At 42.9% G+C, this 13,851-nt stretch overlaps 1 non-coding gene across 1 annotated transcript; it reads left to right on the top strand.

The window, feature by feature from the left end:
• The first annotated feature begins 7,618 nt into the window (after window positions 1-7,618).
• TRNAC-ACA (transfer RNA cysteine (anticodon ACA)) lies at window positions 7,619-7,691 on the top strand. The gene has a single exon. It is a non-coding gene; the product is annotated as a tRNA-Cys (tRNA).
• Window positions 7,692-13,851: the final 6,160 nt, after the last annotated feature.

The following is a 13,851-nucleotide window of genomic DNA, read 5'->3' as shown; positions in this document are numbered from 1 at the left end:
GACATTTGACTTTTCCAAGAAATTCAGAAAATGACCTTTTCGTTTCACACATATCGCATGAGATCAGACAGGTGAAAAATGTATTAAAACAGAGTTGAGCCATATCTGAAGAGTGAAGAGACCTACACAGTCTTGGTTCCTATGACTGTCTCAAGCAGACGAACCCTTTAGCAAGTGCATTCACTCCCTGAACTGACACTGCACCATGAACCTGCCCTATAAATAGGAGTCGGGGGGGCCAAGGCTTCTTCCTTTCTTTTTTTCCCACATTGCTGAGCACACTGCTCATACATCATATCATGGAGTCTACTCCTGTCTGCCCATCCCATACATGGAGAGGACTCACGAGCTCACAGAGAGAAGCATACGTGTAGGTTAGCCAAAACGTGTATCATGCTCAAGGCATGGGGCATAACACTGACTCCCAACTTAACAGGTGATAGGGTAATGGGCTAAAAATACCTCCCGGTATAGGCAGGGTGATGAAGCTACAAATATGGTCACCATCTCAGTTGTGGTCATCAGTTGCAGAGGGCTTGGAACAAAGCACAATAGTGTCTCCACTTAGTAACGATAATGACCCCTTGCCTGACAGCTGCCCACCCAGGCCATCCCAGAACCACCCACAGGGCTCACACACATGAATGGGATGCCCATTCCCAGTGACAGATCACCAACCTACAGACCCATCAGGGGAAGGACCCAGCACTACCTAGCCAAGCCCATCCTTTGCTGACTTCTGTCCCTCTTTAGCAATCGAGTCCTGCTCTACCCACATTCTCATTGTCCTACACACAAGTCCTCATTCTGCTGCTTTTTGTTCCCTCTCAATAGACGTCAGTGTGTCCTCTCCCCTCAAAGCACCCACAACAGAATGCAGTTATTATGTGCTCAGTCATGTCCGAGTCTTTGTGGTACCATGAACTATAGCCTGCCAGGTTCCTGGGCCCATGGAATCTTCCAGGCAAGAACACAGGGGTGGGTTGCCATTTCCTACTCCAAGGGATCTTCCTGACCTATGGATCGAACCCATGTCTCTTGCATCTCCTGCAGTTATCCTTTCCAAAGGCAGAAAATGGATATATTTTTTTTTTTTAATTGTCTGGCATACACACTCTAGTGGCTGAAGAGATCTTTTTCTGTGTTGGGAAATTTCCATTTTTCTCCAGAGTCTTCTAAATGCATCAGGGAGAAAGCCTTGTGTTTTCACACCAAAAGGTGAGCCTCAGCTGCACACAGAACACAAACTCCATAAACATCAGTGAATGAACCTGTGAGCCAATGTGCTTCCTATGAAATGCTTTGGATGGAGTGAGTTAAGAGGACTATGTGTGGACATCGAGGTATGTGACACTGCAAGACACTCCTTTGGGAAAAAAAGGAAAGAGCTAAATTGTGGGGCTCTGGGAAGCAGTGACATGGAGAGAACAGGGGCTGAGGCAGCAGGGAGGTTTGGGCTGAGGCAGCAGGGAGGTTTGAACAGAGGCAAGGGTCAGCGAGAGGCTGGCACGGACATCAGAGAAGATGTGCAGTGCAGGCCAGTGCAGGCCAGAGATGCAGAAGAGTCACATATCCAGTGCAGGTGAAGCCCAAAGCAGCCTGGTGAGTCCAGGCTGAAAGCCAGCACGAGAGAGACACCTAGTGTCCAGTGCTTAGGACTCAGACTTGCTGCTCCATCACGGCACAGGAGTCTGGGGAAGTTTCCATTGCACTCTCACCCACACCTCTGTGAACCGGGGCCAGTGAACCCACCCCCCGCAGAAACACTGATCAGGGTGCAGGAGAAGGTGAGACACCCCAGAGGAAAGCTCTAGAGGTGCAGACTACACTGGACAGCATAGGAAACAGACCTGCCTGTAACTGAGTCCTTGGTATGTGGTACACTCTCCACCAAGACCCTTCGTGCAGCCCTGAAGTTCAGAGTGTTATATACATACAAATTCTGTGTGAGGAAATCTCGAGTGTGTGAGTCATTCACACAGACACACAGCTAGATGGCAAGTTCGAACCCAGGTCTGTCTCCAGAAACTCCAGGACCTCCCACTGTGGGTCCCGCAGCCTGCCACTCCAACCTATTTCAGTACAAGAGGGAATCTGGTGTAAAAGAAACATTTCACCATGAACACTGCATTATCTCTATTACAGAGGCATGTTTCTGTCTGATTCATTTCACTTATTTTTTTTATTCTCCAGTATATTCTTCAGTATATATAAAATGTCATTTTAACAATTGTTAAAATTTTATGAGCAGATATTTTTATACTCACTTTCAAATAAAATATTTATTATTTCTGCTCAATGAAAGCTCCCTAATTTTCCAAAGAGGCATGAATTCATTTACATCACCTGAAGTCATAAAGCCTATTAGTAACATAGGACAAAAGTCCCCATTCACCCTGCACTCCATGCCCACGTCTTCCCACGGACCGTGACTCTTGGGTGACTCTTCTGTCTAATGTTCTCTGTGAAGAGGTCTGCCCTACTCATGTGACTTGGGTGCTATTTCACAGTGTGAAACAGCTATCCATCTATTCCAGAAATGGTTAAACATTACTCAGAGGCTCCAGGCACTAGGGAAGCAGTCAGTTCTGGAAACGAGAGGAAAGGGATGAGAAAGTGTGGCTGCCCTCAAGGACTTCTCAGCGAGGAAGGAGGAGCGAGGCAGACTTATATGCACTATGACGGATCCTGTGATAAACCTGCAAAGGTGGTAACTTGAAGCCAGGAAGGACCCGAGGATAAGCGTCAGCGAGGTAGGAGACGGTAGGACAAGTCAGCATGCATGTGTCCTTTGCTTCAGCAGGCCATCTTTCTGGATCACCTCCCCACAGGTACTGCTCATCAACCTCCTTACACAAGCACCCCCTTCCCCACCTCCTGCTCACACACATCCTGCCCAGCCTTGTGTCACGAAGTGCCTCGTCACGCTACATAGTCTAAGACATCTCCAGCACCTCTGACCTCCACCTTCAACCCCGTACTATGTAAGAGAACAGCTTCTGTGGGTAACAGCTCTAATACGGCGTGAGTTTCTAAAAGCCAGACTAGAGGATCCAATACAGCCCAAATTGGGAATCCCATCCGTCTCAGAACAAGCTGCAGGCAGAGCTCCCCTGCAGAGTGCGGGCCACTGCACATCTCAGGTAAGATCAGGCCTCCCTTAACAAGGCTGCATGTGCTCCGCGTGAATAAAAGCACACACACACACCAGAGGCTCTCTCTTCACAGGAGAAGGCTGCCACAGTGACTAGCACCGAGCAGCTAGAAAGGAAAGACGCCCAAATAAATGTCCCACCAGTCATGTTTCCTGAGTGTGTTGATGACACAGTCCCTGCCAGCACACACACATACACCCAAAAACAGCCAAACAAGACCCAGAACCTGTCAAGCAAGGATGTTTTCCTACAATGAATTCCACTGTTGTCTGGATGCAAGCTGTTCCCAGGGATGAGCACTATGCTCGCACAGCCAGTTTTAATCTCTACTGTTGCTTACACACAATTTACTGAGGAGATGCACAAAATACAAAGTCATCCTGCCTTTTTAAAATTTATGATAATAAAATTCACAGTTTGCATTTATTTCCTGCTTCTTACAGATGTTTGTAAAGCATCACCTTTTTAAACACCTTGTTTCAGGTTTTAGCAATTTTCCCCCACATTAGCTTAGCAAGCTGTTTTTCAGGGTTGAACCAGGAACTTCAGCCAAACACTGTGAATCCACATGACCAAGTTTGATAACTTATAAAATAACAGAACCTTAAACTGTTAACTCAACTTTTGGCCAACCTTCTTCTAATCATCACATAGCAATTTCTTCTGCTAAAAAAGAAAAGAAAAGGAAGGGGGCATGCATCATAAATATCTTTTTTACACATAATTCTATTTCTTACCAGCTTTATTTAGAGAAAATTGACATACAACATCATTCAAAGCTAAAGCGCAAGTTGCTTAGTCGTGTCCGACTCTTTGTGACCCCATGGATTTTACAGTCCATGGAATTCTCCAGGCCAGAATACTGGAGTGGGTAGCCTTTCCCTTCTCCAGGGGATCTTCCCAACCCAGGGATAGAACCCAGGTCTCCCATGATGCAGGTGGATTCTTTCCCAGGTGAGCCACAAGGGAAGCCCAGGAATACTGGAGTGGGTCGCCTAACATCATTCAAGTTTAAGGTATCTTATGTGATTATTTGATGTACGTATACATTGCAAAATGATTACCACAATAAGGTCAGTTTTATCCATCATCTCATCTAGTTACCTTTTGGGTTTTTTGTGATAACTTTAAAGGTCTTCTCTCATCAACGTTTTAAGTACACAATAGAGTACTGTACACTGTAGTCACTATGTGTACATTACATCCCAGTTCTTCATCACTTAATAGCTAGGAGTTGGTGCCTTTGACCATCTGCACCTATTCCCACCAGTTCCACACATCGCAACCAATATGTTTCCAGTTTTTAGATTGTGCATATAAGTCACACAGGGTTTGTCTTTCTCAGACTGATTTATTTCACCTAGCACAATGCCCTGAATGTTCATCCATGCTGTCACACACAGCAGGGTTTTCTCCTTTCATGGCTATGTATCAATAATATCCCACTGTGTATATGTCACATTTTCCCATTCATTCATCAGCAGATAGTTACATTGTTTCCATATCGTAACTATTATAAACAACACTGCAATGAACATAAAGATACAGATATAATATTGTGTCCTTCAGATAAGTACTCAAAAGTGGGGTTGCTGGATTACATGGTAGTTCTATATTTAATTTTTGGGGGGACATCAACATTGTTTTTCATAATAGTTGCATCAATGTACATTCCCACCAACAGTGGATAAAGGGTTTCTCCACATCTTCACTAACAGTTTTTCTCTTGTCTTTCTGACAATGGCCATTCTGTCAGATGTGAGGTGATATCTCATCGTGGTTTCAGTTTGCATTTCCCTGATGATTCCCAGAAACAATGACAAACTTTATTTTCTTGGGCTTTAAAATCACTGCAGTTGGTGACTGCAGTATGAAATTAAAAGACACTTGCTCCTTGGAAGAAAAGTTATGACCAACCTAGATAGCATATTCAAAAGCAGAGACATTACTTTGCCAACAAAGGTCCATCTAGTCAAAACTATGGTTTTTCCAGTAGTCATGTATGGGTGTGAGAGGTGGACTATAAAGAAAGCTGAGCACCGAACAATTGATGCTTTTAAACTGTGGTGTTGGAGAAGATTCTTGATAGTCCCGTGGACTGCAAGGAAGTCAAACCAGTCAATCCTAAAGGAAATCAGTCCTGAATATTCTTTGGAAGGACTGATGCTGAAGCTGAAACTCCAATATTTTGGCCTCCTGATGCAAAGAACTGACTTATTTGAAAAGACCCTAATGCTGGGAAAGACTGAAGGCAGGGGACTACAGAGGATGAGATGGTTTCATGGCATCACTGACTCAATGGACATGATTTAGAGCAAGCTCCATGAGTTGGTGCTGGACAGGGAAGCCTGGCGTGCTGCAGTCCATGGGGTCGCAAAGAGCTGGACATGACTGAGTGACTGAACTGACTGATGATTACTGATGCTGAACACATTTTCATGTACCTGTTGGCCACCTGCGTGTTTCTTTTGGGAAACTATTCAAGTCCTTGGCTCATTTTTAATTGGTTTGTTCCTTTGTCCCTGAGTTGTATGAGTTCCTCATATATTTTGGATGTTGATTCCTTACCAGTTTTATGATTTGCAAATTTTTTCCCATTCTTAGGTTTCCTTCTTAGTTTGTTGATGAAAATGCACAGAGCTTTTTTGTTAACGTAGTTCCACTTGATGAGATTTTTGTTTAGTTGCTTGTGCTTCTTTTTGCCATATCCAAAAAAATCATTGCCAAGACCAAATCAAGAAGCATTTTCTCTTGTTTCCTTCTGGGAGTTTTACAATTTCAGGACTACCTTTTAACTCTCTGATTTAGTGGGGTTTTGTGGGTGATATAAGACAGGGGTCCAACTTCATTCTTCTGCATGTGATTATCCAGTTTTCCCATCACCATTTATTGGAGACTATTCTTTCCCTCCATTGAATATTCTTGACTCCTTCATCAAATATTAGTTGACTGTAAATTCAGGGTTTTATTTCTGGCTCTCTGTTCTGATCCACTGGTCTATGTTTTTTTATGCCAATACCATTATAGCTTTGAAGTATAGCTTGAAAGTGAAGTATAGATAAAAGTAAAAAAGGAGAGTGAAAAAGTTGGCTTAAATCTCAACATTCAGAAAACTAAGATCATGGCACCCAGTCCCATCATCACTTCATGGCAAATAGATGGGGAAATAGTGGAAACAGTGGCTGACTTTATTTTGGGGGCTCCAAAATCACTGCAGATGGTGACTGCAGCCATGAAATTAAAAGATGCTTACTCCTTGGAAGGAAAGTTATGACCAACCTAGACAGCATATTCAAAAGCAGAGACATTACTTTGCCAACAAAGGTCCGTCTAGTCAAGGCTATGGGTTTTCCAGTGGTCGTGTATGGATGTGAGAGTTGGACTATAAAGAAAGCAGAGGGATGGTATGGGGAGGGAGGTGGGAGGGGGGTTCAGGACTGGGAACACGTGTACACCCGTGGCAGATTCATGTTGATGTATGGTAAAACCAATACAATATTGTAAAGTAATTAGCCTGTAATTAAAATAAATAAATTTAAATTAAAAAAAAAAAAAAAAGAAAGAAAGAAAGCTGAGCACAGAAGAATTGATGCTTTGTACTGTGCTGTTGGAGAAGACTCAAGAGTCCCTTGAACTGCAAGGAGATCCAACCAGTCTATCCTAAGGAGATCAGTCCTGGGTATTCATTGGAAGGACTGATGCTGAAGCTGAAACTCCAATACTTTGGCCACCTGATGCAAAGAGCTGACTCATTTGAAAAGACCCTGATGCTGGGAAAGATTGAGGGCAGGAGAAGGGGATGACAGAGAATGAGATGGTTGGATGGCATCACCAACTCAATGGACATAAGTTTGAGTGAACTCTGGGAGTTGGTGATGGACAGGGAGGCCTGGCATGCTGCAGTTTATGGGGTCACAAAGAGTTGGGCACAACTGAGCGACTGAAATGAACTGAACTGAAGCACAGCTTGAATCCAGGAAATGTGGTGACTCCAGTTTTGCTCTTCTTTCTCATTACTGCTTTGGCTGTTCAGGCTCTTTTATAAATCCATACAAATTTTAGGATTTTTTTTCTATTTCTGTGAAAAATGACATTGAAATTTTGATAGGAATTGCATTGACTCTATAGACAGCTTTGAGAACTTTGGGCATTTAAACAATATTAATTCTTCTGATCTATAAACACAGGATGTCTTTCTTCCCATTTTTCTGTGTCTTCCATTTCTTTCATCAGAGACATAGTTTTCAACGTAGAGATATTTCACTCCTTGGTTAAATTTATTCTAAGTATTTTTTTACCGATGATATTCTAAATGGGATTGTTTTATTTCTTTGTTAGATGTTTCATTGCTAACATACAGGAAAGCAAATGATTTCTGTATGTTTACTTTGTATCCTAGAGATTTACTAAAGGCATGTTTAGGTCTAAGAGTTTTTGGTGACATCTTTAGGGTTTCCTGAGCTTCCCTGGTGGCTCAGATGGTAAAGCGCCTGCCTACAATGCAGGAGACCCAGGTTCGACCCCTGGGTCAGGAAGATCCCCTGGAGAAGGAAATGGCAACCCACTCCAGTACTCTTGCCTGGAAAATTCCATGGATTGAGGAGCCTGGTCACAAAGAGGAGCCTGGTGGGCTACAGTCCATTGGGTCGCAAAGAGTCGTACACGACTGTGCAACTTCACTTCACTTTTACTTTAGGGTTTCCTACATACAGTAAGTCCCCTACAAATGAACTTTCAGGTTGCAAATTTTCAAAGATGTGAACACACATTCCATCAACATCAGGCATGAGTGAAACTACAGTTTGCCCCTGCCTCCTATTGCTGACAATCTTTGAGCTCCACCATCTCCCACCTCCTCTCCCTCCTCCAGGCGGTAACTCTTCTTGCCTGTTCACTCCATGCCAGCACCTGTGTGTCAGCCGTTTTACTGTACACTGTACTTTTCAAGGTACTGTATTTTAAGATCAAAAATGTTTTTGCTTGCTGTTTACATATTATCTGTGTGGAAAGTATTATAAAACTATTACAGTACAGTATTATATAGCTAATTGTATTAGTTGGGTACCTAAGCTAACTTTGTTGGACTTACAACAAATTGGACTGAACAATGTGCTCTGAGAACAGAACTCGTTTGTATGTAGGGGACTTACTGCATAGGATTTTGTCATCTGCACATAGAGAAAATTTTACTTCTTCCTCCTCCTCCTCCTCTTCCTCTTCCTCTGCCTCCTCTTCCCCCTCTTCTTCTTCCTCCTCTTCTTCTTCTTCCTCTTCCTTTTCCTCTTTTTCTCCTTCCCCTTCCCCTTCTCCTTCTTCATAGATTTGGATGCTTTCTATTTCTTCTTCTTGCCTGATTGCTCTGTCTAGAAATTCCAGTACTATGTTATAGTTTTCCTGACTTACACAAAATACCTTAAAGTTATAAGGTATTTTTTTATTTTAAGCTGATAACAACTTAACTTTAACAGCATACAGAAACCTTATACTTTTACTTCTCCTCCTTACTCACATTTTACGTTATCAATGTTACACTTTACATCTTTTTTTACATTATTTATCCAATAACAAATTATTATCATTACATTTTTAATACATTTGTTTTAAATTTTTAAGCTGGAGTTGTAAGTGAATTATGAACCACAGTTACAATATTAGAGGATATCTGATTTTGATTATATTTTATCATTACCAGTGAGTTTTACACATTTGTACATTTTTTCATGTTAATTAATTTTTATTTCCACTTGAAGAACAGCCTTAGAATTTCCTGTCAGGCAGGGCTAGAGGCAAGGAACTCCCTCAGCCTTTTTTTGCACAGGTAAGTCTCTCTCTCTTTCATTTCTGAAGGGCAGCTTTGCCAGGTATAGTATTCTCCTGTGATGATGGCTACTCTGTGACCTTTCTGTCTTTACCAGAGATCAGAGGCTATTTTGTGCCTCTCCTATAAGACTCCAAACTACACCCAAATTAAGTCCTGAGCTCTCTAGTATATATGCTTCTGGCATCTACTGGCCACAGGCAGGGCTGTCCACAATAACTCAAGACTTGTTCCTGAAGCAGATGTCACTGAAAGATAGGAATTTTTCAAGATACTAAGTATGTGGTGTCATGATTATTCCCAGATGAGACATGGGCTAGCATTAGAACTCAAATTGCCATTGTCTGAATGGCAATTGTGATTGACTTTTATGGTTAGTGGGAAAAGACTAACGTGTCCGCTATAAACTTTGGTAGGAATGCCTTAATATGTTCCCATTCATCATCCCACCCCAGAAACCTAGTGATGATGGTAGAGTCTTTGATTTTATCTGGGTTCCTGGCCACACAATCTCTCTCTTTGGCTACTCATAAAAGTTGAAAATCTACCCTTATTAGAGGTTTCATCTCTACCAAGATGACGAAGAGAAGAGGGTGAGGTCAGCGTGCTTGACCTGGGCTCTCTTCCTACAAGGTGGCCTTGGTCGACTGCCTCCAGCCCAGATCGCAGCCCCTGCAGGGCAGCTTCTCTCCTCAGGTCCTGTACCTAGGAGTGGTACAGCCCTAGGGCACTGAGCTACCTCAAATAGTGCTGCTATTTTAGTGTTTCATCTACCTCCTGATAAAATCCTATCTAATTCAGCAAAGACGGGCTCCAACTCAACAGACTGACATGCCCTTCCACTTGTTAGAACATCCTTTTGTTGCCATGTTACACGTCAACATCATGTGACTTCACCTAAGAAATAAAAAACAGAAGCTGGTGATCTGATGCAAAGGTGACCCAGGCAACTGCTGCTGCGTCGCTTTAGTCGTGTCCAACTCTGTGTGACCCCGTAGACGGCAGCCCGCCAGGCTCCCCCGTCCCTGGGATTCTCCAGGCAAGAACACTGGAGTGGGTTGCCATTTCCCTCTCCAATGCATGAAAGTGAAAAGTGAAAGTGAAGTCGCTCAGTCGTGTCTGACTCTAGCGACCCCATGGACTGCAGCCTACCAGGCTCCTCCGTCTATGGGATTTTCTAGGCAAAAGTACTGGAGTGGGGTGCCATAACTGCTACACTTTCCTTATTTGAGTCAGTTCTCCAGTCTCTGAATTGAAGCCAATAATGGTCACTAGTCCCTTTGCAACTGTTCACCTCAAGTTGTGATGGTATTCTCTTCTTCTTTTTGGTAGTGAAGGTGACTCTAGGCTGGACTTTAGGAAGAAAGGAAGGTCTAGCATTGGCTACTGACTGCAACATTGAGTCAAATGACAAACGGACATGACAGATACAAGTTAAAATATAAATACAAAGCAATTTGTGGAAAAGTCCATTCTAGTTTTGTTGTTTTTTTTTTTTTTTTTTAATGTGATGCTCACCCATTTCCTTAACATGGGTTAAGCACCTGAACCATTCCCCAGTTATAAACACAAAGATACCAACCAGGGTTCTTGGCCTTCTGCAATCAATAGAATTGATCAGAAACCAGACTAGAGATTCAGGCAAGGCTTTATTGGGGTCCCTGCTGCAGCAGGGAAATACAGTGAAAACAAATACAGTTTCCCTTGCTCACTCCCCAAGGCCAGGGGTGGGGAGCTGGCTCTTTCCATGGGGTGAGGGTAGCAATGTGCCCCGGGCTCCAGTCAGAGACGTGGCTTAGGGGTTTTGCCTACCACCCTCCCCCGGTGGTGGTGACTGCAGGGAGCACGTGTAGTCCCTGCTTTCGCTCCCAGCTCTTCAGAAGTGGCAATTGGGCTTTCTGGCCTTTTTGTATCTTTTTGTCTATAATTTTCCCAAACTGGGCATGCATGAAGTTATTTTTAGTCCCTTATAGTTTCTGTATTTTGTTGCTTGAGGAGATGTTGGTTTAGGCATAAGCATTTCAGCAAAGGGCCTGGAGTCCCATCTGTCTCAGACATGCCAACTTAGCCATGCAGAGCAGCTGCCAAGTTCCTGAGACATGTGTAGATGTGTGTAAGTGTATGCCAAGCACGGGAAAGAGGACGCGCTGGTCAGCGGCGTTTATTTGTACATGTGTGGTTTTATTCCCACATGTGTTACTCTCATCCAGAAGTAATTAGAAATCAAAGTAAGTGGACTTGCAGCCCAAATAGGAAAGATTCAACTTATTTAGAGATGAAAGAAGATCAATGGTGGGCCATGGCCCGACTTCCTATATCACAGAGGCTGACCGCTGTGGCCCACTGAGAAATTGCCCAGGATGGCAACAGGGTGAACCCTTTCTTGAGGGACGGTGTGGTCCCTCAACACAACTGTACCTTTGAGCTCCTCAGCATGGTCTGCTCTGACCACTGACTTGTGGGGGCATTACTTTATATTACATTACTTTACGTTACATGATATACACCCTTCATAATGTTCACTATTCTTATTATAAATAAAGTAAGAGTAACCTTGCATTAAGTTACTTAAACCCAGCCTGGATTCTGGCCTAATGTAAATTCGTAACTGAAGCGGACCCCATATGAAGTTCTCAGGTTCTCACGTGACTTACTAGCTTTGTGTATTTGCCTGTCACCTGTCCACAAGAGTATCTAAGTGATAAAATTAACTGTATCCAGTGCTCCGTGCACAGTGCCTGGCACAGTATGAGCACTGAAAAAATAGCAGCAATTACTGTTACTACATTACAAGGCCAAGTAAGAGCTGCAGACTCAAACCTCAGGCCGAAAGGAGTGGTTTTTCACGTTATGAATGCAGTGGGTAACAAGTGTCTGGAAGGGATTCTTTTCTCCCTTAAATCTGCCCCTGAATAAGTGAGGATCATGAAATCACTTTTATATAGATCCTACCACAAATTCCCTGTCAAAGCAGCAAAGTTCATCTTATTGCAAGAATTGAATATTTGTGCTGATTACATTAGAAAAGTCAGATAATGGATTTCATAAATCCATTACGGGAAACAGGAAAAGTCAGACCTTAAAGAAATAGTCCTCAGCAGAGAATCTTGCCCTTAGGCAGAAAAAAAACTTATACCTATCTGGAAAAGCATGGAAAATTTGGGCTAACATCTGCTTGCTAGACTGTCCTTAGCCTCAGATGTAATTAATGGTGACAGAGTTTGATAGCACAGTGGGGAAAAAAAATAAGTAACATAGGACATAGAAGATTGTATTTTCCACAGACTGCCTCCATTGTATTTCCCATCCTACCCACTCTTCTGTGTGTGACTCTCTCTCCTCCATCTAGAAGTGCTCATTTCTCCACACTGTTTGGTCTAATTGTGTCCTATGACTGCCTTGACTAAAATCAGGAGGACTAACTCTGTGCCTGTTTCAGATGTAACAAATCAAAGCCTAAGCCCTGTGGGGAGGCTGAGTGGGGAGGCCGAGGGGAGAAGCCCTTCAATCCACAGCCTATAGTCAGCATCAACCGCCACCACCGTGGAGAACTGTTGAAGATGCCTTGCCCAGTCAAACCTTCCAATGACTCATCCCCAGCCTCCTTGAGACCACATCCCAGGGACCCCAGGGAAGAGCTTCTTCTATGACTGACTGTTAAGCAGCTAGGTTTTGAGTGTATTTGTTAAATAGCAATAGATAACCAGATGGTAGAGAATCTGCCTGCAGTGCGGGAGACCCAGGTTCAATTCCTGAGTGGGGAAGATCCCCTGGACAAGGGAATGGCAACCCACTCCAGTGTTCTTGCCTGGAGAATTTCATGGACAGAGGAGCCTAGCAGAATACAGTTCGGGGAGTCAGAAAAAGCTGGACACGACTGAGCAACTAACATACTGAACCAGGAACCAGAGCAAGTCCCCATGTCCACGTGAGCACCATTTTTTTGTTCCTCTACCTGACTCCATCTTCCATTCTGATAGGCATAAATACTTTTTGTGACTTTCCTAGACACTTGATTCAAAATACAGCTACTTGTTTGAAAGTCCTAAGTACCTGAATCTCTTTTACTCACTAATGTTGTCTGTATTAACATCAGCAACAATAGTAACAAAAACAATTTGATTTGATTAAAATTTCCAACATTAATTGGCTGACGAACCAAATGATGACAAGAGCTGGCTAGACAAAAAAAAACAAGAGCTTGACTAGACAAGTAATTGTTATTTCTACACCTAGCAATTCTCAAAAACATTAGAAAGTTCTTCTCATGATAAGGTTGAGTCATAAAAACATAAGCAAATAATACATTTTCTTAATGCATAATCCCTTACAAATTATGAAAGAAATCCAAATCAAAACTACAATGAGGTGGCACCTCACACCAGATAGAATGGCCATCATTAAAAAATCTACTAACAATAAATTCTGGTGAGAGTGTGGAGAAAAGGGAACCCTTTCTCACTATTGGTGGGAATGTAAATTTATGTAATATAATAGTAGCCATAATGTAGAACAGTATGGAGGTTCCTTAAAGAACTAAAAATAGAACTACCATATGATCCAGAAATCCCACTACTGGGCATATACCCAGTTGTTGCTGTTCAGTCGCTAAGTCGTGTCTCTTTGCAACTCCATGAACTGCAGCACCCTAGTCTTCCCTGTCCTTCACTATCTCCCTGAGTTTTCTCAGACTCATGTCCATTGAGTCAGTGATGCCATCCAATCATTTTACCATCTGTCACCCTCTTCTCCTCTTGCCCTCAATCTTTCCCAGCATCAGAGTCTTTTCCAATGAGTCGATTCTTCACATCAGGCATATACCCAGAAGTGAAACTGAAAGTGGCTCAGAAATGTCCAACTCTTTGCAACTCCATGGAC

The sequence above is a fragment of the Bos indicus genome, chromosome 8 (assembly GCF_029378745.1).
Source record: "Bos indicus isolate NIAB-ARS_2022 breed Sahiwal x Tharparkar chromosome 8, NIAB-ARS_B.indTharparkar_mat_pri_1.0, whole genome shotgun sequence".
Lineage (NCBI taxonomy): Eukaryota > Metazoa > Chordata > Mammalia > Artiodactyla > Bovidae > Bos > Bos indicus.
This window is presented reverse-complemented; position numbering and strand designations above follow the sequence as displayed.